We start from the raw sequence: 26,538 nt of genomic DNA on the forward strand, positions 1-26,538 counted from the left end.
AAACTACCATCAGAGTGAACAGGCAACCTACAGAATGGGAGAAAATTTTTGCAATCTAGTCATCTGACAAAGGGCTAATATCCGGAACCTACAAAGAACTCAAACAAATTTACAAGAAAAAAACAAACAACCCCATCAAAAAGTGGGCAAAGGATATGAACAGACATTTCTCAAAAGAAGACATTCATACAGCCAACAGACACATGAAAAAATGCTCATCATCACTGGCCATCAGAGAAATGCAAATCAAAACCACAATGAGATACCATCTCACACCAGTTAGAATGGCGATCATTCAAAAGTCAGGAAACAACAGGTGCTGGAGAGGATGTGGAGAAATAGGAACACTTTTACACTGTTGGTGGGATTGTAAACTAGTTCAACCATTATGGAAAACAGTATGGCGATTCCTCAAGGATCTAGAACTAGATGTACCATATGACCCAGCCATCCCAATACTGGGTATATACCCAAAGGATTATAAATTATGCTGCTATAAAGATACATGCACACGTATGTTTATTGCAGCACTATTCACAATAGCAAAGACTTGGAATCAACCCAAATGTCCATCAGTGACAGATTGGATTAAGAAAATGTGGCACATATACACCATGGAATACTATGCAGCCATCAAAAAGGATGAGTTTGCGTCCTTTGTAGGGACATGGATGCAGCTGGAAACCATCATTCTTAGCAAACTATCACAAGAACAGAAAACCAAACATCGCATGTTCTCACTCATAGGTGGGAACTGAACAATAAGATCACTTGGACTCAGGAAGGGGAACATCACACACAGGGGCCTATCATGGGGAGGGGGGAGGGGGGAGGGATTGCATTGGGAGTTATACCTGATGTAAATGATGAGTTGATGGGTGCGGCACACCAACATGCACAAGTATACATATGTAACAAACCTGCACGTTATGCACATGTACCCTACAACTTAAAGTATAATAATAATAAATAAATTTAAAAAAAATTGTAAAATTATCAAGAGAAAAGTGTCTACTGAATCACAAGGAAACCCTATCAGACTAAGTGAAGACATACTAGCAGAAAACTTAAAAGTCAGAACAGAATGGGATATAATTATCAAATGCTTAAGAGAAAGCTGCAATCAACAATTTTGTATCCAGTTAGATTAAGCTTCAAAGAAGGAGAAATAATTTCCAGAGAAGCAAACGCTGAAGAAATTCATCACTACTGCACTAACTTACGAGAAATGTCCAAAGGAATCCTAAACATGGAAATTAAAAGTCAATATTCACCATCACGAAAACACCCAGAAAAACATACCTCACAGGTATTATAAAACCATCACACAAAAGATGAAGAGAAATAAATCAAATGGTGATTCAATAGAATATCACCAAAGACTAATAGAGAAAAATAAAGAATTTATAAAACAGCTGGATAATAATTTTATACATTTTTATTTTTTAACAATATGACAGTAACTAAATGTAACATATCATTATTAACCCTAAATATAAATGGATTCAATGCTCCACTTAAAAGACACAGATTAACAAAATGGATTTAGAAAATCATGATCCAACCATATCAAGCTTACAAGAAACTCAGTTTACTTGTAAAGATACATTTAGACTGAAGGTAAGGTATGAAAAAATATTATGTGCAAATAGAAACAGAAAGCAGGAGTCACTATATTTATATCAGATAAAACAGTCTTTAAATCAGAAACAGTAAAAAAAGACAATCATATTACAGAAGATATGACCAAGTAATCAATTCAGTAAGAGGATATAACAATTCTAAATTTATATGTACCCAACACCAAAGCTCCCACATTCATAAATAAATATTAGTAGACCTAAAGAAAAGATATACAGCAATTCATTAATAATGGGGGACTTCAGTGTCCCACTTAGCGCACTAGACCGATCAATGAGACAAAAAATATCAACAAGGAAACTTTGGATTTATGTTGAATTTTAGACCAAATGGACCTAACAAGCATTTATACAACATTCTACCCAACAACTGCAGAATATACATTCATTCTTCTCACTGCACATGGAACTTTCTCCAAGACAGGTCATATGTTAGGCCACAAAACAAGTCTTAACACATTTTTAAAAACTGTAATCATATCAAGTATCTCCTCAGACCACAATGGAAAAAACAGAAATACTAAGAGGAAACACTGAAAATATACAAATGCACGGGAATTAAACAACACACTCCTGAATATTTAGGTCAATAAAGTTAAGACAGAAATTTAAGAAAATCTTTGAAATGAATAAAAATGGAAATATATACCAGAACTTCTGGGATATAGCAAAGCCAGTGCTATGAAGAAAGTTTATAGCAGTAAATGCCTACATCAACAAAGTAGAGCAATCAAAAAATAACAACCTAATGTCACACCTCAAGAAACCACCAAACCAAGAACAAACCCAAAATTAGCAGAAGAAAACAAACAAACAAACAAATAAATAAATAAATCAGGGCAGAACTAAATAAACTACATCAAAAACCAAACCAATACAAAGGAATCAATAAAACAAAAAACTGGTTCTTCAAAACAAAAAAGGTTTCTTTTTTGTTTTGATAAACAAAACAAAACAAAAAGAAGTGATGAACATAACTGATAAACCACTAGCTAGATTAACTACTACAATTCATACCATACACAAAAAAATGATCATCAGATACTATTTTGAACAACAAATGCTCACAAACTTAACAACCCAAAGACAATAGATACATTTTGGGACACAACTAACCTCACAAAAACTGTAAAAGAAATAAATAGAAATCCAGAACAGACCAACAATGAAGAAGGAGATTGGAACAGTAATTTAAAAAAAAAAAAAAAAAAAAAAAAAAAAACCAAAGCAAAAAAATCCATACCCATACAGATTCACAACTGAATTCTACCAAACCTACAAAGAACAATTAATACCAATACTCCTGAAATTGTTCCAAAAATGTGAGGAGGAGAGAAGTTCCCTTACTTCAACCTATGAAGCCAGTATCATCCTGATATAAAAACCAAACAAGGACATAGAAAATATAAACCAGAAAAAGTACAGACCAATAACACTGATGAACACTGAAGCAAAAATCCTCAACAAAATACTAGTGAACCAAATCCAACAGCACAGCTCAGAGATACTACACAATGATCAAGTGGGTTTTATAACATAGATGAAAGGATGGTTCAATATACACACATCAATATATGTGATACATTATATAAAAATAATTGAGAATAAAAATCATATGATCATCTCAATATACTCAAAGAAAACTTTTCATAAAATTTAGCATCCCTTCATGATAAAACGCTTAATAAACTATAAAAAGAACATAACTCAAAATGACAAAGACCATATACAAGAAATGCAAAACCAACATCATAGTCAATAGAGAAAAGTTGAAAGCTTTTCCTCTAAGAACTTAAATAAGTCAAGAATGCAACTTTCACCACTCATACTAAATATAGAACTAAAAGTCCTAGCCAGAGCATTCAGGAAAGAGAAAGAAATAAAAGCCATCTAAGTTGGACAAGAGGAAGTAATATTATTGCTATTTGCAGATGTTATGCTTATATATCTATAAAATCCTAAAGATTCAAACAAAAATCTCCTAGACTTGACATATGAGTTCAATACAGATTTAGGATACAAAAGAAAGGTATAAAAATCAGTATCCTATTTATACAACAATAATCTTAGCTGAGAACCAACTCAAGAAGGAAATTCCATTCACAATATCTACAATAATACTCAGGAATATATTTAACCAAGAAGGTGAAAGAAAAACTGCAAAACACTGACAAAATAAATTATAGATAATACAAATGGAAAAACATCTCATGCTCTTGAATTGGAAAAATTAATATAGTTAAAATGACCATACTGACCCAAACAATCTAGAGATTAAATCCAATCATGTGAAAATATAAATGTTATTCTTTCACAGAATTAGTAAAACAATAGTGAAATTCACACAAAACCAGAAAAGTGTGTAAATGGCCAAAGCAATCCTAAGTGAAAAGAACCAAGATGGAGGCATCACATTACCTGACTTCAAATTATACTACAAGGCTATAGTAACCAAACAGCATGAAACTGGTATGAAAATGGACACATATGTTAATGGATCAGAGTAGAGGACCCAGAAATAAAGCCACATGTCTACAGCCAACTGATCTCTGACAAAGTTGACAAGAACATACATTGAAGAATGACACTCTTTTCAATCAATGGTGGTGGAAGAATTAGATTGTCATATTTAGATGAATGAAATTGGAGTCCAATCTCTCACTATATACAAAAATCAACTCAGGGTGGATTAAATACTTAAATACAACTGGGTGCAGTGGTTCATGCCTGTAATCCTAGCACTTTGGGAGGCTGAGGCGGGAAGATTGCTTGAGTCCAGGAGTTTGAGACCAGCCTGGGCAACATGGCAAAACTCCATTTCTACAAAAAAGATACAAACATTAGCCAGGCATGTTGGTGCACACCTGTAGTCCCAGTTACTTGGGAGGCTGGGGTGAGAGGATTACATAAGCCCACGAGGTCAAGGTTGTAGTGAGCCAAAATTGCTGCACTACAGCATGGGCAACAGACAGACTCTGTCTCAAAAAAAAAAAAAAAAAAAAAAAAAAAAAAAAAGACTTTAATATGAGACATGAATGAAACTATTAAATACTAGAAGGGAATCCAGGAAAATCTCTTCTGGATATTAGTTTAGGCAAATGATTAATGATTAAGAAATCAATAGGATGGGCAACAAAATCAGAAAGAGACAAATGGCACTTAAACTAAGAAGCTTCTGCACAGCTTTCCTTGCCCTGCCAGTGTGCAGGAATGCAGTATGACCCCCTCCACTCACCAAACACCATTGTAAATAGAGCCTTGGCAGACACAGAGCCAGCCAGTCCCACCCCTGCCAGTACCTTACTCTTGCACTAACACTCAACAGAAAACAGTGGATACTTCCCTGCCCTGAGCAGCCACTCCTGATTGTGGAGCACTAAGAAGGCACCCAGACTTGTGCCTGCCAGAAGCCCACCCTTGAGCCAGCACCATCTCCAGCATGACCACGTGCCCCATGAGCTAACATCTGAGCCAACAACATTGCCAGCATGACCACGGCCACCATCAGGGGCTGCCTGTACCTCCCTCCCACCCTGCATTGCCTTTACCACTGTGGTAAATATTTGCAGGGAGGCAGGCACCCTGGGACCAACTTACCACACTGCTGCAGCTGCTGCTACTGCTGCTGCTGGCATGTGTGAATGAGGAAGGATCTGGCTGTAAACATACTATAAAACGCTTTGGCTGACACTACCCATTGGAGTGTAGTGAAAAGCAGTCCAGGAGCACCTTGACCCTCATTATGCAGTAAATTCCTAAATTCAAGGAGGCAGTGAACAAAGTTGAGACCCAATACAAGTTCCCCACAGTTAGAGAATGTAGTCCAAAAGTTGGGAGGTAAGCGCTGGCCACCTAAAATCTTTCAGAAATGAAGCCAGTTGGCTGTAAGGACTAAGATCTGATTTTTTTCTTAATCTTATCCAAATTCCTATGTAAGGGATCTGAGGAATCATGCCCTACAAACTATAAATTATCATCTGATGGGTTTTATTTAACCCTACATATCGTGACTTACTTTCCAATCTGACTCTCGCATAACCTTATGTGACAAAGAAGAAAATCACAATATTTTATCCCCAAATGCTTCTTTGTCATATTTTGAAATGGCCCTTCAAAGTCATCCTTTATGGGGGAAATTTGCATATGCAAAAACTCTCTAATAATACAGCTAGATCTTTTTCTTCCAGGCCCTCCCAATCCTGAAGATATTAACTGAGATTCTAGCACATTTTAAAGATCTGAATAGGGAATATTTGTCATCTATTGTCTCTAAGGGCAGCCACTATGAGACTTCAGAAACCTTGGTCTCCATAATCTTTTATCTTAACCTGAACATTTCCTTTCTATTAATCCCAGGTCTTCACACAAACTCGACCAATAGTAAACAAGAAAATGTTTAAATTTACCTATAGCCTGGAAGCCCCTTCTTCGAATTTTCCTGCCTTTCTCGACCAAACCAAAGTATTTCTCAAATGTATTTGACTGATGTTTCATGCCTCCCTAAAATGTATAAAACCAAGCTGCACCCCAACCACCTTGGACACATGCTCTCAGGACCTCCTGAGAGCTGTATCACAGGCCATGGTCACTCATATTAGGCTCAGGACAAATCTCTTCAAATATTTTATGGAGTTTGACTCTTTTAATCAACAGCTGCATCCAACTTATACCACAATCAAGCCCTCAAAGTAATTAGATAGGATAAAATAAAGAAAGCAACAGCAAAGATTGTAGGAAGATAAGCACAGAAAGAAGAGAAAGAATCTACCCAAGAATCCTGACAACTCAAAAAGCCCGGGTACCTTCTGTCCTCCAAATGACCACATCACCTCTCCTGCAAGAGTCCTGAACCAGGTTGAGATGGCTGAAAGGACAAAAATATAATTCAGAATATGAATAGGAATGAAGATCATTGAGCTACAGGAGTACACTGAAACCCAATCCAAGGAAGCTAAAGATCATGATAAAACAATTCAGAAGTTGACAGACAAAATAGCCAGTATAGGAAATAACATTACTGTCCTGATAGAGATGAAAAACACACTATGAGAACTTCACAATGCAATCATAAGTATCAGTGGCAGAATAGACCAAGTGGAAAGAAAGAATCTCAGAGCATGAAGCCTATCCTTTTGGAATAAGACAGACAAACAAGAACATACAAATATAGAATGCAAAGGAATGAGCAAAACCTTTGGGAAGTATGGGATTATGTAAAGAGACCAAATCTATGATGCAATGAAAGAGATAGTGAGAATGGAATCACTTGGAAAACATATTTCAGGATATCATCCATAAGAACTTCCTCAACCTAGATAGAAAGGTGACCATTTAAATTCAGGAAATGCAGAGAACCAGTTAGATACTTTACAAGGAGATCATCCCCAAGAAACATAATCATTGAATTCTCCAAGGTCAAAAAAAAAAAATGTTAATGGCAGCTAGAGAGAAAGATCAGGTCACCTACAAAAAGAAGTCCATTAGACTAACAGCAGACCTCTCAGCAGAAACCCTACAAACTAGAAGAGATTGAGGACCAATATTCAACATTCTTAAAAAAATTCCAAACCCAGAATTTCATATCCATCCAAACTATGCTTCATAAGCGATGGAGAAATAAAATCCTTTTCAGACAAGCAAATGCAGAGGGAGTTTGTTATCAGCAGACCTGCCTTATAAGAGCTCCTGAAGGAAGCACTAAATGTGGAAAAGAAAAACAGTTACCAGTCACTAAAAAAAGGACACTGATGTAAAAACACACCAGTGACACTATAAGCAACAACATAAATAAGTCTGCAAAATAACCAGCTAATAATATGATGACAGAATCAAATCCACACATCAATACTAACTTTGAATGTAAATATGCTAAATGCCCCAATTAAAAGTCATAGAGTGGCAAGGTAAATAAAGAAACAAGACCTAAGACTATGCTGTCTTCAAGAGGCCCAGGAAGTAAGACACAGGAAGACAGATACCTCATGTTCTCACTTATAAGTAGGAGATAAACGACATGTAAACATGGACTTAGAGTGTAGAATAATACACAATGTAGACTCAAGGATGGGGATTTGGAAGATGAAACATTAATTAATGGATAAAATGTACATTATTCTGGTGATGGATATAATAAAAGCCCTGACTTCACCACTATACAATATATCCATGTAACATTATTACACTGTTACCCCATAAGTTTATACAAATAAAATAAAATGAATACAGTCATACAGCCTACTGGTATGCATGTACAATGTGAAATATATTAGAGTATATTATTTTTCTATTTTCTATTATTGATATGTAACATAAATTTTACTATTTTAACATGTGAACTTCAGCAGTTTTCAGTATATTCACAATGTTGTGCAACTATTACCACAATCTAATTAGAGAATATTTCCATACTCCCATGTTCATTAACGTATACTCTCAATAATCTTCATCTCTAAGTCATTGGCAAACATTTATCTACTTTCTGGCTCCATGAAATTGCCTACTCTTGACATCCTTTTTCTTCCAAGGAGCATCTTTTCAACATTCATCCATTTTGGAGCACATATCAGTAATTAATTTAATTTTATGGCCCAATATATTATTGTTTTGCTATACCACATTTTGTTTAACCATTGATAGACATTTTTTTTTGTGTACAAGATTTTGTTTGAACATATGGTTTCAATTCTTATGGTTATAGAGTTAGGATTAGAATTGATAGGTCACATTGGCATCCTACAGAGAATTATTTTATAAACTGTGAAAGTATTTTCCATAGCGGCTGCACTATTTTACATTCCCTCCTTCAATATATGAGGATTCAAATTTTGCCAAATCACCAATGCCATTTATTTCCTTATTAAAATATTTCTAGCCATCCCAGTGGATATAAGAGCATCTTATTGGTTTGCATTTCCTTATATGATTAATGATGTTGAACATATTTTTGTGTGTTAATTTGTCATATATATATGTGTCTTCTTTGGAGAAGTATCTATTCAAATAATTTGGTTGTTCTTTAATTGACCAAATTATTTTTATTTTTCTCTTTTTATTGTTATCTTAAGTGTTCATTATATGTTATGTTCACTAGACTCTAATCAGATATACTGATGGTTTGAAAATATTTTCTCTAATTCTGTAGATTGTCTCTTCGTGATAGTGTCCTTCAATGTACAAAATAAATTTTGAAGTCAAAGTTATCTATTTTGTCATTTCTTGCTTGATCTTTGTGTCATACTTCAAAAAGGTGCCTAGGGTACATGGGCACAACGTGAAGGTTTGTTACATATGTTATCCATGTGTCATGTTGGTGTGCTGCAACCATTAACTCATCATTTACATTAGGTATATCTTCTAATGCTATCCCTCCCCGCTCCCCCCACCCCACAACAGGCCCCGGTGTGTGGTATTCCCCTTCCTGTATCCAAGTGTTCTCATTGTTCAATTCCCACCTATGAGTGACATAAAGTATAATTTAAAAAAACAGAAAAAAAATATTTTTTTTCCATACTACCTCCACCTTAAAAAAAAAGTTAATGTAAGTTATTTTGCTTTTGGGAATCTTTTATAAATTTTTATAAATGGAAATACAAACAGTTTGATGTGTATCATTGTTCATCAAAACACTATGATAGGAAAATTTTCAAAAATTTATAAATGCCCAATAATAGGGAAATGATTAAATAAGTTATATTAAGAGGAACAACTAGTATACTGTCATTAAAATAATATTTTAAAATAATATTTAATGGTAGGACAAAATGATTACTGCATAATTGAAAGTAACATAGAGAGTTTAGAAAAAAAGGTGCCTAATCAAATGTCATTAAAATTTTCATTTTTTATCTAAAAATTTTATACTTTTATCTCTCCCATTCAAGTCTTTGATCTACTTTTAGTTAATTTCTATACATTTGAAATATGAGTGCAACTCCATTATTTTTTATGTGCATATCCATTTGATCCAGGACCATTTGTTGAAAAGGCTATTCCTTCCCCATTAAATGGTCCTGGCACTCCTTTCTAAGATCAATTGAACATTAATGCATGGGTTAATTTCTGGACTCCGAATTCTATTATATTACCTTATATAGGTCTACCCTTATGACAGTAGCACTTTGTATTAACTACTATAGCTTTGTAGTAATTTGTGAAAACAGGAAGTGTGGTTCTCCAAATTTCCTCTGCTCTGTCTAGATTGTTTTGGCAATACTGAGCCCCAATTTTCCAATTTTATGATCAGCTTCCATGTTTCTGCAAAGAAAAGACTGTTGTGGTTTTGAAAGGGATTTCAGAGAAACTTAGAGGAAAATACAAACTTTTTTTCCCTCTATGCTCATCTGACACAGCACAGAACACTGCACATCTACTAATATGCGAGGATTATTTCCCTACACACCAAGCAATTCTTCAGTGGACAACTACTGGGTATTCTATTATTCAATTCAATTCTGAGAGTATTGAGTTGGGCTAGATAGTGTCAGATCTTGTGAGATAGCACAAGATCATATCTCACAAGATCTAGTGTGCTAAATCTTGTGAGATGGAGCCCTCACAGGTTGAGGCCTCCATCTCACAGGAATCTCCCTGCTTCAACCTGTACTTCTGAGTGTCCAGCTATGTGTCAGAATTCCCATAGCTCCCAACTTAGCTTTAATTGGGCAGGACAGCTTGTGGAACTCAGGAAACATGTACATTTACTAATATAGTATTTTTTTTTAATGGAATGGATTTTTACTTTCTAGAATGTTTTAAAATTATACTTTAAGTTCTAGGGTACATGTGCACAACGTGCAGGTTTGTTACATATGTATACATGTGCCATGTTGGTGTGCTGCACCCATTAACTCATCATTTACATTAGGTATATCTCCTAATGCTATCCCTCCCCCCGCCCCCCACCCTATGACAGGCCACAGTGTGTGATGTTCCCTTTCCTGTGTCCAGGTATTCTCATTATTCAATTCCACTTATGAGTGAGAACATGCGGTGTTTGGTTTTTTGTCCTTGCGATAGTTTGCTGAGAATGATGGTTTCCAGCTTCATCCATGTCCCCACAAAGGACATGAACTCATCTCTTTTTATGGCTGCATAGTATTCCATGGTGTATATGTGTCACATTTTCTTAAACCAGTCTATCATTGATGGACATTTGGGTTGGTTCCAAGTCTTTGCTATTGTGAATAGTGACACAATAAACATACATGTGCATGTGTGTTTATAGCAGCATGATTTATAATCCTTTGGGTATATACCCAGTAATGCAATGGCTGGGTCAAATGGTATTTCTAGTTCTAGATCCTTGAGGAATCGCCACACTGTCTTCCACAATGGTTGAACTAGTTTATGGTCCCATCAACAGTGTAAAAGTGTTCCTATTTCTCCACATCCTCTGCAGCACTGGTTACTTCCTGACTTTTTAATGAATGCCATTCTAACTGGTGTGAGATGGTATCTCATTGTGGTTTTGATTTGCATTTCTCTGATGTCTAGTGATGATGACCATTTTTTCATGTGTCTGTTGGCTGCATAAATGTCTTCTTTTGAGAAGTGTCTGTTCAAATCCTTCACCCACATTTTGATGGGGTTGTTTTTTTCTTGTAAATTTGTTTGAGTTCTTTGTAGAATCTGGATATTAGCCCTTTGTCAGATGAGTAGATTACAAAACTTTTCTCCCATTCTGTAGGTTGCCTGTTCACTCTGATGGTAGTTTTTTTTTTGCCATGCAGAAGCTCTTTAGTTTAATTAGATCCTACTTGTCAATTTTGGCTTTTGTTGTCATTGCTTTTGGTGTTTTAGACATGAAGTCCTTGCCCATGCCTATGTCCTGAATGGTATTGCCTAGTTTTCTTCTAGGGTTTCTATGGTTTTAGGTCTAACATTTAAGTCTCTAATACATCTTGAATTAATTTTTGTATAAGGTGTAAGGAAGGGATCCAGATTCAGTTTTCTACACATGGCTAGCCAGTTGTCCCAGCACCATTTATTAAATAGGAAATCCTTTCCCCATTTCTAGTTTTTGTCAGGTTTGTCACAGATCAGATGGCTGTAGATGTGTGGTATTATTTCTGAGGACTCTGTTCTGTTCCATTGGTCTGTATCTCTGTTTTGCTACCAGTACCATGCTGTTTTGGTTACTGTAGACTTGTAGTACAGTTTGAAGTCAGGTAGCATGATGCCTCCAGCTTTCTTCTTTTGGCTTAGGATTGTCTTCGCAATGTGGGCTCTTTTCTGGTTCCATATGAACTTTAAAATATTTTTTTCCAATTCTGTGAAGAAAGTCATTGGTAGCTTGATAGGGATGGTATTGAATCTATAAATTACTTTGGGTAGTATTGCCATTTTCACGATTTTGATTCTTCCTATCCATGAGCATGGAATATTCTTCCATTGAGCAGTGGTTTCTAGTTCTTCTTGAAGAGGTCCTTCTCATCCCTTGTAAGTTGGATTCCTAGATGTTTTATTCTCTTTGTAGCCATTGTGAATGAGAGTTCACTCATGATTTGGCTCCCTGTTTGTCTGTTATTGGTGTATACGAATGCTTGTGAATTTTGCACATTGATTTGTATCCTGAGAATTTGCTAAAGTTGCCTATCAGCTTAACGGGATTTTGAGCTGAGACGATGGGGTTTTCTAAATATACAATCATGTCATCTGCAAACAGGGACAATTTGACTTCTTCTTTTCCTAATTGAATACCCTTTATTTCTTTCTCCTGCCTAACTGCCCTGGCCAGATCTTCCAACACTATGTTGAATAGAAGTCGTGAGAGGGGTCATCCCTGTCCTGTGCCAGTTTTCAAAGTGAATGTTTCCAGTTTTTGCCCATTCAGTATGATACTGGCTGTGGGTTTGTCATAAATAGCTCTTATTATTTTGAGATATGTCCCATAAATACTTAGTTTACTGAGAGTTTTTAGCATGAAGGGCTGTCGAATTTTTGATGTGCTGCTGGATCGGGTTTGCCAGTATTTTATTGAGGATTTTTGCATCGATATTCATCAGGGTTATTAGTCTAAAATTCTCTTTTTTGTGTTTGTCTCTGCCAGGCTTTGGTATCAGGATGATACTGCCGTCATAAAATGAGTTAGGGAGGATTCTCTCTTTTCGTATTGATTGGAATATTTTCAGAAGGAATGGTACCAGTTCCTCTTTGTACCTCTGGTATAATTTGCCTATGAATCCGTCTGCTCCTGGACTTTTTCTGTTGGTAGGCTATTAATTATTGCCTCAATTTCAGGGCCTGTTATTGGTCTATTCAGGGATTCAACTTCTTCCTGGCTTAGTCTTGGGAGGCTGTATGTGTCCAGGAATTTATCCATTTCTTCTAGATTTTCTAGTTTATTTGCATAGAGGTGTTTATAGTATTCTCTGATGGTAGTTTGTGTTTCTGTGGGATGGGCTGTGATATCCCCTTTTTCATTTTTTATCGCACCTATTTGATTCTTCTCTTTTCTTCTTTATTAGTCGTGCTAGTGGCCTATCAATTTTGGTGATTTTTCAAAAAACCAGCTCCTGGATTCATTGATTTTTTGAAGGGGTTTTTGTGTCTCTATCTCCTTCAGTTCTGCTCTGATCTTAGTTATTTCTTGTTTTCTGCTAGCTTTTGAATTTGTTTGCTCTTGCTTCTCTAGTTCTTTTAATTGTGATGTTAGGGTGTCAATTTTAGATCTTTCCTGCTTTCTCTTGTGGGCATTTAGTGCTGTAAGCTTCCCTCTACATACTGCTTTAAATGTGTCCCAGAGATTCTGGTAGGTTGTGTCCTCGTTCTCATTGGTTTCAAAGAACGTCCTTATTTCTGCCTTCATTTCATTATGTACCCAGTAGTCATTCAGGAGCAGGTTGTTCGGTTTCCATGTAGTTGAGTGGTTTTGAGTGAGTTTCTTAATGCTGAGTTCTAGTTTGATTGCACTGTGGTCTGAGAGACAGTTTGTTATAATTTCTGTTCTTTTGCATTTGCTGAGGAGTTCTTTACTTCCAACTATGTGGTCAATTTTGGAATAAGTGTGATGTGGTACTAAGAAGAATGTATACTCTGTTGATTTGGGGTGGAGAGTTCTGTAGATGTCTATTAGGTCTGCTTGGTGCAGAGCTGAGTTCAATTCCTGCACATCCTTGTTAACTTTCTGTCTTAGTGATCTCTCTAATGTTGACAGTGGAGTTTTAAAGTCTCCCATTGTTACTATGTGGGAGTCTTGGTCTCTTTGTAGGTCTCTAAGGACTTGCTTTATGAACTTGAGAGCCCTGTATTGGGTGCATATATATTTATGATAGCTCTTCTTGTTGAATTGATTCCTTTACCATTTTGTAATGGCCTTCTTTGTCTCTTTTGATCTTGGTTGGTTTAGAGTCTGTTTCATTAGAGACTAGGATTGCAACCCCTTCCTTTTGTGTTTTCTATTTGCTTGGTAGATCTTCCTCCATCCCTTTATTTTGAGCCTATGTGCGTCTCTGCACGTGAGATGGGTCTCGTGAATACAGCACACTGATTGGTCTTGACTCTTTATCCAATTTGCCAGTCTGTGTCTTTTAATTGGAGCATTTAGCCCATTTACATTTAACGTTAATATTGTTATATGTGAATTTGATTCTGTCATTATGATGTTAGCTGGTTATTTTGCTCATTAGTTGATGCAGTTTATTCCTAGCATCGATAGTCTTTACAATTTGGCATGTTTTTGCAGTGGCTGGTACCGGTTGTTCCTTTCCATGTTTAATGCTTCTTTTAGGAGCTCTTGCAGGGCAGGCCTGGTGGTGACAAAATCTCTCAGCATTTGCTTGTCTGTAAAGGATTTTATTTCTGCTTCTCTTACGAAGTGTAGTTTGGCTGGATATGAAATTCTAGACAGAAAATTGTTTCATTTAGGAATGTTGAATAGTGGCCCCCATTCTCTTCTGGCTTGTAGAGTTTCTGCCAAGAGATCAGCTGTTATTCTGACGGGCTTCCCTTTGTGGGTAACCCGACCTTTCTCTATGGCTGCCCTCAACACTTTTTCCTTCATTTCAACTTTGGTGAATCTGACAATTATGTGTTTTGGAGTTGCTCTTCTCAAGAAGTATCTTTGTGGCGTTCTCTGTTTTTCTTGAATTTGAATGTTGGCCTGTCTTTCTACATTGGGGAAGTTTTCCCGCATAATATCTTGCAGAGTGTTTTCCAACTTGGTTCCATTCTCCCTGTCACTTTCAGGTACACCAATCAGACGTAGATTTGGTCTTTTCACATAGTACCATATTTCTTGGAGGGTTTTTCATTTCTTTTTGCTCTTTTTTCTCTAAACTTCTCTTCTTGCTTCATTTCATTCATTTGATCTTCCATCACTGATACCATTTCTTCCAGTTGATTGTATCAGCTAGTGAACCTTGTGCATGCATCATGTAATTCTTTTGCCATGGTTTTCAGCTCCATCAGATCATTTAAGGTCTCCTGTATGCTGTTCATTCTAGTTAGACATTTGTCTAATATTTTTTCAAGGTTTTTACCTTCTTTTCGATGGGTTTGAACATCCTCCTTTAGCTCAGAGAAGTTTGTTATTACCGATTGTCTGAAGCCTTCTTCTCTTGTCAAATCATTCTCCGTCCAGCTTTGTTCCATTGCTGGTGAGGAGCTGCATTCCTTTGGAGGAGAAGAGGCACTCTGATATTTAGAATTTTCAGCTTTTCTGCTCTGGTTTCTCCCCATCTTTGTGGTTTTATCTACCTTTGGTCTTTGATAATGGTGACTCACAGATGGTTGGTGTGGATGTCCTTTCTGCTTGTTAGTTTTCCTTCTAACAGTTAGGACCCTCAGCTGCAGGTCTGTCAGAGTTTGCTGGAGGTTCACTCAGATCCTGTTTGCCTGAGTATCACCAGCAGAGGCTGCAGAACAGCAAATATTGCAGAATGGCAAATGTTGCTGCCTGATCCTTCCTCTGGAAGCTTCATCTAAGTGGGGCACCCAGCTGTACGAGTTGTCAGTCAGCCCCTACTGGGAAGTGTCTCCCAGTTAGGCTACTCGGGGGTCAGGGACCATGTGAGGAAGCAGTCTCTCCATTCTCGGATCTCAAACTCCATGCTGGGAGAACCACTACTCTCTTTAAAGCTGTCAGACAGGGATGTTTAAGTCTGCAGAAGTTTCTGCTGCCTTTTGTTCAGCTATGCCCTACCCCCAGAGGTGAAGTCTATAGAGGTAGGCAGGCCTCCTTGAGCTGTGATGGGCTCCACCCAGTTTGAGCTTCCAGGCTGCTTTGTTTACCTACTCAAGCCTCAGCAATGGTGGACGCCCCTCCCCCAGCCTTGCTGCCACCTTGCAGTTCAATTTCAGACTGCCATGCTAGCAGTGAGTGAGGCTCCATGGGCATGGGACCCTCCAAGCCAGGTGTGGGAAATAATCTCCTGGTGTGCTGTTTGCTAAGACCATTGGAAAAGTGCAGTATTAGGGTGGGAGTGTCCCAATTTTCCAGGTACCATCTGTCATGGCTTCCCTTGGCTAGGAAAGGGAATTCTTCGACCCCTTGTGCTTCCCGGGTAAGGCAACGCCCTTCCCTGCTTTGGCTCACACTCCATGGGCTGCATCCATTGTCTGAAAAGCCCCAGTGAGATGAACCTGGTACCTAAGTTTGAAATGCAGAAATCACCCATCATCTGCGTCACTTATGCTGGGAGCTGTAGACTGGAGCTGTTCTTATTTGGCCATCTTTAGAATTGTGTCCACCAATTTAGTATTAAGAGAACCAAGAAGATCCAAGATAGCCAAAATATGCAGCCAGAAAGAGCATTTCTCACCAAGAGACCAGACCATTAAGAAGACCAGCACACTCTGAACAGATCTTCAGAAGGAAGGCACTGAGTGTGTACAGAGGCAGGATGCAGATCATGAGCTGAGGGAAAAGGAAGCTGGAAACCCTGCACAGGGCTGGCAAGCAACAGGACTCATTCATGATCCCATTGGCTCCTAGGGAACTGGTATGTTAAGTAGCCAAGAAGTGGCCTAATCTCACCAAAGACATCCAGAATCCAAACTGCCAGAGACCTCATGACTCCCATGGACACTTGAGCTGGCAAGGAGAGCTGCTTGGAGAGGTGGCAGGGACAGGACTCCAGTCTGTGTGAAGCTCAGAGAATTTGACACAGGAAGGGCTGCACAGCCAGTGATGCCCATCTCCCAAGGTTTGGCATGCTCCTCTAGGAGGCAAGACACATGAATGTCTTGCCTGTGGCACAGGGCAAATTTGATCTGAGAATCCCCCTGTCTGCCAACCTCTTCCAAGATCCCTTCCTGGCTGTCTTCAATGGCAGAACAGTCTTGGACACCCGACTTGGGTTCATCCCAGTCACTGCTGCCATAGCTTCTTCACTGGCAGACTCTACCTGTAGACAGCTTCAGCAGAAGGGTTTCTGCCAACATATACCCACCCAAAGCATCCCCCCACCACTTTGCAAGCACACTCACCTGCAGCTTCCCTCTACTACTTTGTTGGTGTACACTCACCTGCAGTCACCAACGCCTACTTTGCATTGCTGGTGTGTACACAAGTCTGAAACTTACAACCTTTCTGCCATGGGTGCATGTACATGTGCACTTCACAGCCACAACCCTGACACCACCAGAGCATGTGCATGGACCCCATTGCACTGCTGCTGCCACAAATACAAACACATATGAGGAGTCTGTCACATCACCACCATGACAAGCATGCATGCATTGACTCTACTGCACTCCTGCTGGTGAATGCACGTTCATGGATCCCAATGCATTGCTATCTCCAGTACAAGTATGCACACACAAACCCTAACATCCCACCACCGTTGGCAAGTGCATGTGAATGCAGACACCAGTGCCACTGCTACAATGAAGTGCTTTTGCTGGCACTCCCTATGAGAATGCTGTTGCCAGCAGATTGAGAGAAACTTAGATGCAGTTGGTTCTTACCTTCAAAGGGCCAGAGAACAATGCCTTGTGCCTAGATCCAGGCCTCCAGAGTTACAGCACATTGCCCAGGAGTGCTGAGCTGATCCTTGGCCCCCTACAGTCATCTAGCGAAACAAAGCCAGTCATCTAGTGAAGCAAAGCCAGTCAACTGAGCTCAACTTACAACACAGTCAAATCCACAAGGGCATCAAAGAAAGTAAAATGTCTATCCAAAGGACAGAAACTTCAAAGATTAAAAAGAAGATTAGCCCACCCACATGAGAAAAACAAACAAACAAACAAAAAAAAACCCCCCAAAAACAGCACAGTAACTCAGGTATCTCAAAAACTAGCAGGTCTTCTTATCTCCAAATGACTGTACTATCTTTCCAGCAATTGTTCTTAATGCTGAAACTGCTGGAATGATAAACATATTATTCAGTATCTGAATAGCAATGAAGATTAATGAGATTCTGGAATAGCTGAAACACAATCCAAAACATCTAGTGAATCCAATAAAGCAACACAAGAGCAGAAATATAAAATAGTCACTTTAGTAAAACCAAACTATCTAATAGAGATGAAAAACTCACTATGGGAATTTCATAATACAATTGGGATTATTAAAAAATAGACCAAGCTGAGAAGAGTATCAGAGCTCAAAGACATGCTTTGAATCAATTCAATGAGGTAAAACTAAAAAAGAAAAAATAATGAAGAATGAACAAAACCTAGAAGAAATATGGGATTATGTAAAGAGACCAAACTGACAACTCATTGGCATCCCTGAGAGAGAGGAAGAGATCAAGCAACTTCAAAAACATATTAGAGGATACTGTGCACAAAAATACCTGAACCTCACTAGAGAGGTCAACATTAAATTCAGAAAACGAAGAGAACCCCTGCAAGACACTATGAAAGATGACAATCCCTAAGATACACAGTCATCACATTCTCCAAAATCAATGTTAAAAAATATTCAAGGCAGGTAGAGAGATGGGCAGGTCACCAAAAAGGGAATCCCATTGTATAAGTCTATTTTCACACTGTTACAAAGAACTGCCCGAGACTGGGTAATTTATTTAAAAAAAGAAGTTTAATTGGCTCTCAGTTCAGTATGGCTGAAGAAGCCTCAGAAAGCTTAAAATCATGGCAGGAGGTGAAGGCAAAGCAAGGTACCATCTTCACAAGGCGACAGCAAGGAGAAGTGCCAAGAAAAGAGGAAGAGCCCCTTTTAAAAGCATCAGATCTCATGAGAACTCACTATCATGAGAACAGCATGGGGGAAACTGCCCCTATGATTCAATTACCTCCACCTGGTCTATTCCTTAACACTTGGGGTTTTGGGTATTATGGGGATTACAATTCAAGATGAGATTTGGGTGGAGACACAAAGCCTAACTGTATCACCCATCAAGCTAATAGCAGACTTTTCAACAGAAATGCTACAAGCCAGAAAATATTGGGAACCTATATTCAGAATTCTTAAAGAAAAGAAATTCCAACCAAGAATTTCATATCCAGCCAAACAATGCTTCATAAGTTAAGGAGAAATAATACCCTTTTCAGACAAGCACGTACTAAGGAAATTCAGACAAGCATGTGCTAAGGAAATTCACTATCATCAGATCTGCTGGGTAAGGGATCTTTAAGAGAGTTCTAAACATGGTCATAAAAAAATCACACCTGCTAAAACAAAAGCACACTTAAGCATATAGCCGACAAACACTATAAAGCAACTACACAATCAAGTCTGCATAAGAACCAGCTAAAATCATGACAGAATCCAATCAGTATATATCAATGTTGATCTTTAATATAAACAGGTTAAACATCCCACATAAAAGACACAGAGTGGCAAGTTGGCAAAGAAGCAAAACTCAACTATATGCTGTCTTCAAGAGACACATCTCACATACAATGATATTCATAGGCTCAAAGTAAATGGATAGAAAGAAATATACCAAGCAAATGAAAAACAAAACCCAGCAGAGGCTGCTATTCTAATTGCAAACAAACAGACTTGAAACCAATAATGATCAAAAAAGATAATAAATCAACAGAAACAAAAATTGGTTCTTTGACAGAATAAAGAAGATTGATAGATCACTAACTAGATGAATAAAGAAAAGAGATACAAATAAGCACAGTCAGAAATGACAAAGGGGCCACTATGAGAGGTGAAAAACTCACTCATTCTAAAAATACTCCGTAAGCTAATAAAAAAAGCAAATGAAAAATGCAAATGTTTCACACTTAAGCAATTGTAGTATTGTCAAAGCTTACTGAATGGAGATTCAAAAATTTATTGGGGAGCTTGTTCCAGGATTTATTCTTTCTGACCCAAGGTTCTCCATTGTAACAAACATTTAAACACTATAAACTCATTTTCTCTATTTCTGTCTTCTGGAGAAAAGAAAAATGCCAGTCAGTTACCAGAAGACAATTTAACTGTCTATAGACAGCTGAGCCTTATTTTCCTTTATAACAACACTTCATGGTAGATAATAATCAAATGCATTATTCAATCTTTTTCTGTCTTGGAGTCTCAATCTCATCTACAGCCTTCCATGGTCTGAAATATAAGTAAATGACTTCTGGGGTAAATCTCTTTGAGAAATGCTATTTAAAAATCTTGCAAATTTACAGGTTAGCAGTAGTCAAAATTGGGTACTTAGGATTTATCATCACTCAAGCTATTTAGTTGGTATTACATTTAAAAGTTATTGATTCTGCCTACAACCAGAATCAGCAGAGCCTGCCATTCCATTTGCATTGCTTCTATGGCCAATTACTGCAACCACAGGCCAATCCCATTGCAATTTTTCCCTTTTTCTAAGCAAGAAAAGAAATCCCAACAAATTGAGTTGCTTTTACATGGTTAAAAAGTCTGGCTCCAGTTAAATACATTATTATGGAACTTATTGAATAAAGGCAAGTTATCTCCCAGCTCACAGATTTGACCTTGACCTGCCTCACCTCTCACAATATAAAATGATTTAAGCTTTTTCACATAAAGGCAGCCATACAATTTTCTATTTATGCCAACTATTTATGCCAACTATTATGTTAAAAACATTTAATTTCATTTAATATATTTTTAACTTGTCTAAATTTTCTAAACATTTTTAGATCTTTCCTACCTCATGAAGAACAAAAGTAGGCACACGAGTATGATAATCCTTTGATCCTTGTATGGAATGGTCACATATAAAGGAGACTATTATTGTAGTGGAACATCTATATCAATGCTGTTACTATTAAAGCATTTTAGCAGTAAAAAAAAAAAAAAAAAAAAAAAAAAAAAAAAAAAAAAAAAAAAAAAAAAGAAAGAAAATGGAAATTAAAATCTCTCAATAAATGTTCAAATGGCCTGAAGTTTTGATTATGCTCCCGGGGTTATGGATTTAAAAACCAAACTTTGGTCAGAAACCATATTAACCTTTTAGAACAGTCACTATACCAATAATTTTAAGATATAATTTGGATCATTTCATTTCTTCTATGATTGAGTCATGGACTGCAGAGCTTTTAATGGAAGCTTTACAGATTCTGAAAGGACCAGGCAGCTGTTTAGGCTCTGCATGATTAGATGCTTAAAACTGGATTTAAATCCTCTAAAATATCAGTTTTGCTTCTCCAGTTCAAGATAATAGCACTGTACATTAAATGGGTTATCATTGGTAATTTGATGTGGACCACTGAGTTTATTGAAATTGCAGATCTCAACAATCTCAGTACTGTCTGATTTAGCATGAACATCTGGAAAACTATTTTCTTGGAATTCAATTAATTTTTGTCCTTTTGTGGTTAGCAGTTTTATATACCAGTTAATCTCTTTATTAGAGTTCTTGTAATTATTACTCAGCTCAATCGATACTAAAGTTATTAGAATCCCATAATCAAGAGTGCCTGTCAGGGTCCTTTCCATCCTTTTCATGAGCTTCATTGAAGACACAGCACTTTAGGATTTTACTTGCTTGTAAAGAGCTTTCAGAAAACATATCAGAATTAAGCAATTATCTGTAAACAATACTTAATATGGTCATGGTTAAATGCAGAATTGACGAGAACATCGTGTTATTTCTGTGGTCCACAATAATTTAACGTAATAACCATCATTATGACTGATAACCTATACTGAGACATATCAGAATTTTAGGAATATCATAAAATTTTGTAATGCATATAATAGCATATCTATAAAGCTATAACTTGGAGATTAAACATTATGTCTTTTTTTGGCAATGCTTCCCATATATTTTAACATATCAAAAAAGGCCATTTGTTATTTCTCTTTTGGAAGCTGCAGTGGCTTTTGGTAACATCCCAAAGTTAAAGATAAAAAATACTTAATTTTAGAATTTATTATTTTATTTTGGAAAGTTTGTCAAATACCAGGTATTTAGGACACCTAATATTAAATTAACAGTTTAAAACACAAATCAAAATGATATCACAGATTACTGTAAAATAATATTCATTTAGTGAAAGCAATAATAAAATGGTTTATAAGAAGCAAAATCCTTTATTCTTTGATAGAGAAGACACTCAGTTTTCCAATAAAAATTCTATAAAAGCATGAAACAGAATCTGCCTCTCCTCTCCTTTTTTTCTTTCCTGCAGTTTACTTTAAAAGTGAAAAAAAGTCTTTTACTATCTCATAAATATTACATGAATGTCTTGTTTAAATGAGAAAACAAAATTTTACTTTTATATTAGTGTATTATCAATACTAAAGATAGTTTTGACAAATTGTCATAAACAGATCCATCTATTTTCAGTTAGGTTTTGACAACAGAAGATAAGATTTCCATAAACCTTTTACAACCTCTTACAAATTAAATTTTTTTTATTCCTCAACTTTTTAGATTCCTTTAGTTTCATCTATATTATTTTTCTCCATTTTGAAACATTTAAATAACCTTTAAACTAGACAATATTACTTTTCTTTTAGGAAAAGCCATATCCTCAAACCTTTTTTGTAAACTTCCTCATGAAAAACACATCTTACTTTTCTAAAACTCTCTGCATATAGAATTATTTCTTATATTGAGTAATTTTAATTACATATGGTAATCAAAATTTTGACTCTATACCCAATCTCCAGTGAAAAACTTAGGAAGGAAGTAATTTTGAACTATTTTATATCAGTATTTATAGATGAAAACAATTTCATAAATTTTTAGAAAGATATGTTTCTTCAATTTTTTAATTAACAGGTATAAATATATTTACCTTTTCTATACCATCTAAAAATTAGATGCCAAAGTATATGAACTGCAACTTAAACATATGTTTAATAACTAATATTTCAGTATTTTTACTTACCCAAAATTGACTCAGTTTATGATTATGTATTATTTAATTTAACATGAGTTTAAGATTTTTGAAGTGATTTGAAATTACTAAAAAGAATTTTGAAATGATGACACACATACACTTCCTAACATCTTCCCCAGTTGTCCTGGTTCCCAAGAAATTACCTGGCACTCAAGAACAGGGATGAAGTACAGGGCCTGTCTTGGCTCTAAATTTACATATCAAAATATCAAAATACAGAGCTGAGGACAGAATACAGGTCTGTGAAGAGGATGCCTGGAGAATCCAATCCCTCCAAGTATGGGCAGGGAGAAAAGCTGGGCCATATAGCATGGGGCCATACTGTTCTTGGCTCTGCCTTGCAGTTGATAGCCCAGGTGCTGAGGACATACAAATATCCTAAGACTTCACCATGGACACCTGTGCAGATCCCAAATTCAGAGGCTCAAACCAAAGACATACACTCATAGTAAGATGTGTGCAAGGCTTTGGGGGAACTCAGGAGCCAGGCTTTACAGCTTTAGCTCACAGACAAATCAAGCAATGATAAAAAATTTACAAAAGCAAAAATTTTACAACCTTAAAACATGTAGCAAAGACAGCATAAATCTGTCCAACCCAGTAGACGCAGGCAAAAAAAGTCTGAAATATGTTTAATAATGACAATCCTGGAAATATTCCTATTTTATTTTACCAGCAATTTAAAAACTAGCATTAGGGCCGGGCGCAGTGGCTCATGCCTGTAATCTCAGCACTTTGGGAGGCCGAGGCGGGTGGATCATGAGGTCAGGAGATTGAGACCATCCTGGCTAACATGGTGAAACCGTGTCTCTACTAAAAATACAAAAAAAAAAATTAGCTGGGTGTGGTGGCAGGCACCTGTAGTCCCAGCTACTCGGGAGGCTGAGGCAGGAGAATGGCAGGAACCCAGGAGGCAGAGCTTGCAGTGAGCCGAGATCGCACCACTGCACTCCAGCATGGGTGACAGAGTGAGACTCTCTGTCAAAAAATAAAAATAATAAAAATAAACAAATAAATAAATAAATTAAAACGAGCTTTATTTACCAAATTTTTTATCACATAACACATAGAGACATACAGAAATGCAGACATACAAGAAACTATTTTGTAGCTTCCACTGTGATTTTTCATTTGTGAGCTTCCAAATAGTTTTCATTTTCCCTATTCAGACTATAGATCTTCCAATCAACTGTTGCATTGCCCTAAGCAACTGTTACTATGCAATCCTAAATCTGCACTTTTAAAGGGATGACTCTTAGGTTAAATGATATAGATAATTTATACCTCAAAAGCGCAGAGCTAAGACTTAAAACTTAAATACTGTACCATCATTTGCTCAGCACCTCCTCCCCTAAAAAAGAGGTTTTAGGTATAGGTCCTCTCAAGAAAAAAATAGCCAGTAAAAGAACCTTAAACAAAATTAAGACCTATTATGTAAATTCAAACCAATGACAAGAAGTTTTAGTGACTCAATCTTTCCTCCAAGTGAACAGAGTCAGACACTCCTGCAAATAGAAATTACAAAATAGCTAGCTAAATGCCAGACAGGTGTATTTGGGAGGGGAACTTAGTTCAACAGATGCTCTTTTAAATTTATCTGCTGTTTCTTAGATAAATTTACTGAGTTTGGGGTGAAGTCCATTAAGGAATAGGGCAAAGAAAGCATTGTCTATGCCTGGATTCACCATGGATAGCTCTGAAAAAGAAACAAGTCTATTTTACCTGAAGACCTGCTTTTTATAAACACCTCATTGGGCTTTATTTTCACATTCAAGGCAGAAGTGTCACTAAGCCAAAAGGTTAAGGGATTTGGTTTTTTCTTATCCACTGGGCACTTAAGTTTTTTTATTTCTTTTTGTAAAGAGCCTTTTAAAAGACAGTAAAAATATTGAAATCTCTTTAGAACCTTACGCACATCAATAAGCATTCTTGAGTTAGTCTAATTGAAGTACCTCATTTTTAAACATGTTTCTTAAAGTGCAGTGCTGTTTTTTTGGAAAGTTCCACTGTAGTTTTAAATTATCTTAAGTAAGTTTTTGTCATTTTTGTAAGCATTTGCTGCTTCCAGGGCCTAATATTTATATAAATAAATGTAGGCATAGCCAGAAGGTGGAGTACTAATTTCTTCAAAAATTAAAAATGCCATTTTTTGTGTGGACTCTTGGCTTTGATTCTCAGATATTTTTCATCAATTTAGCCAATGATTTTTCCCTACCTAAGCTCACAAGGAAAAGAAGCAAAAGGAATAGAACACAAAAATCCCAGTTAATTTCTGAAAGCCAGAGTTTGCAACCCCTGCAGTATTGCCATTTACTGCCAGTTTCTCTCTGATCCAGTCAGATATCCAAGGCCTCTAACTGGATCCTATCCAGTTAATTTTCAAATCCAATCTGACCTTGAACCCAGGCCATTAGTATCTTTCTCAACTTTTGAACCCAGTCCAGATAAAAAAATGTGCCAAACAATCTTGTATAGCTCAAACACAAATGCATGGAGCTTCATAATGTAAGAGAAAACTTATCCATGATCCCTAGCAGCTGTGAGAGAGTAAAGGACACAATGGGCCTAGTGGGTACCTCACTTACTTGGTCACTTAATGCTCCTAAGGATCACTGGAAGCTTTAATTTTGATCCCACATCTAATACCATCTGTTAAAAAAGAGAGAGAGATAAATTAGATTTAACAGAGTTTAATTGATCAAAAATCAGTTAATGAATCAGGCAGTTCTCCTAAACCAGAATAGATTTAGTGTGACTCTGGGGATGCTGTATGGTCAGAAAAAAAGAAAGTGACATACAGAAAATGGTAGTGAGATACAATAATAGCTGAATTGGTTACAGCTCAGGGTTTGCCTTATTGAACATGGTTTGAACATTTGGACAACTGTGACTAAAACTTTGTGATTGGCACAAGAGATTATGATCTATTTATAACTCCAGTTAGGTTACAGTTCACTATGTACAAAGAAACCCTTAGGCCAAAGTTAAAATATGTAAGGTGACAGCTTTAGTCTAAATCTAATTTAACAAAATGTTGAATCAACTTTGCATTCCATAGATTAATAGAATGATAGATTATTAGATTAATCCCACTTGATAACGGGGCATAATATTTTTATATGTGACTTGATTTTGTCTGATAGTATTTTGTTGAGTATTTTTGCATATATATTCATAATGGATACTGAAGATTTCTTTTCTTCTTACTTCTTTGTCCGGCATTGGCATTGTGACAATACTGGCCCCATAGTATACGCTAAGAATTATTCCCTTTAATTCTATCTTTTAGAATAGTTTGAGGGGTAGTGCCATTCATCCTTTAAACATTAGGTAACATTTTTGAGTGATTACATCTAATTTGGGCTTTTCTTTGTTGGAAGTTTTTGAGATACCGAAAAACGTCTTTACGCCTTACAGATATATTCATAATTTCTATTTCTTCTTGAGTAATTTACAGCAGTTTCTGTCATTCTAGGAATTTTTCCATTTCTTTTCTTTTTTTTTTTTTTTTTGAGACGGAGCCTTGCTCTGCCGCCCAGGCTGGAGTGCAGTGGCCGGATCTCAGCTCACTGCAAGCTCTGCCTCCTGGGTTCACGCCATTCTCCTGCCTCAGCCTCCCGAGTAGCTGGGACTACAGGCGCCCGCCACCGCGCCCGGCTAGTTTTTTGTA

General features: G+C 36.8%; 1 long non-coding RNA gene across 1 annotated transcript in view; it reads right to left on the minus strand.

Moving 5' to 3' along the window:
- LOC114674933 (uncharacterized) overlaps positions 1 to 26,538 on the minus strand; it is a 165,965-nt gene that overhangs the window by 22,164 nt on the left and 117,263 nt on the right. Inside the window, exon 2 of the long non-coding RNA XR_013412667.1 lies at positions 25,454 to 25,517. This is a non-coding gene — a long non-coding RNA (uncharacterized LOC114674933). The remainder of the gene's footprint in view (positions 1 to 25,453; positions 25,518 to 26,538) is intronic.

This window comes from Macaca mulatta, chromosome X, assembly GCF_049350105.2.
Source record: "Macaca mulatta isolate MMU2019108-1 chromosome X, T2T-MMU8v2.0, whole genome shotgun sequence".
Lineage (NCBI taxonomy): Eukaryota > Metazoa > Chordata > Mammalia > Primates > Cercopithecidae > Macaca > Macaca mulatta.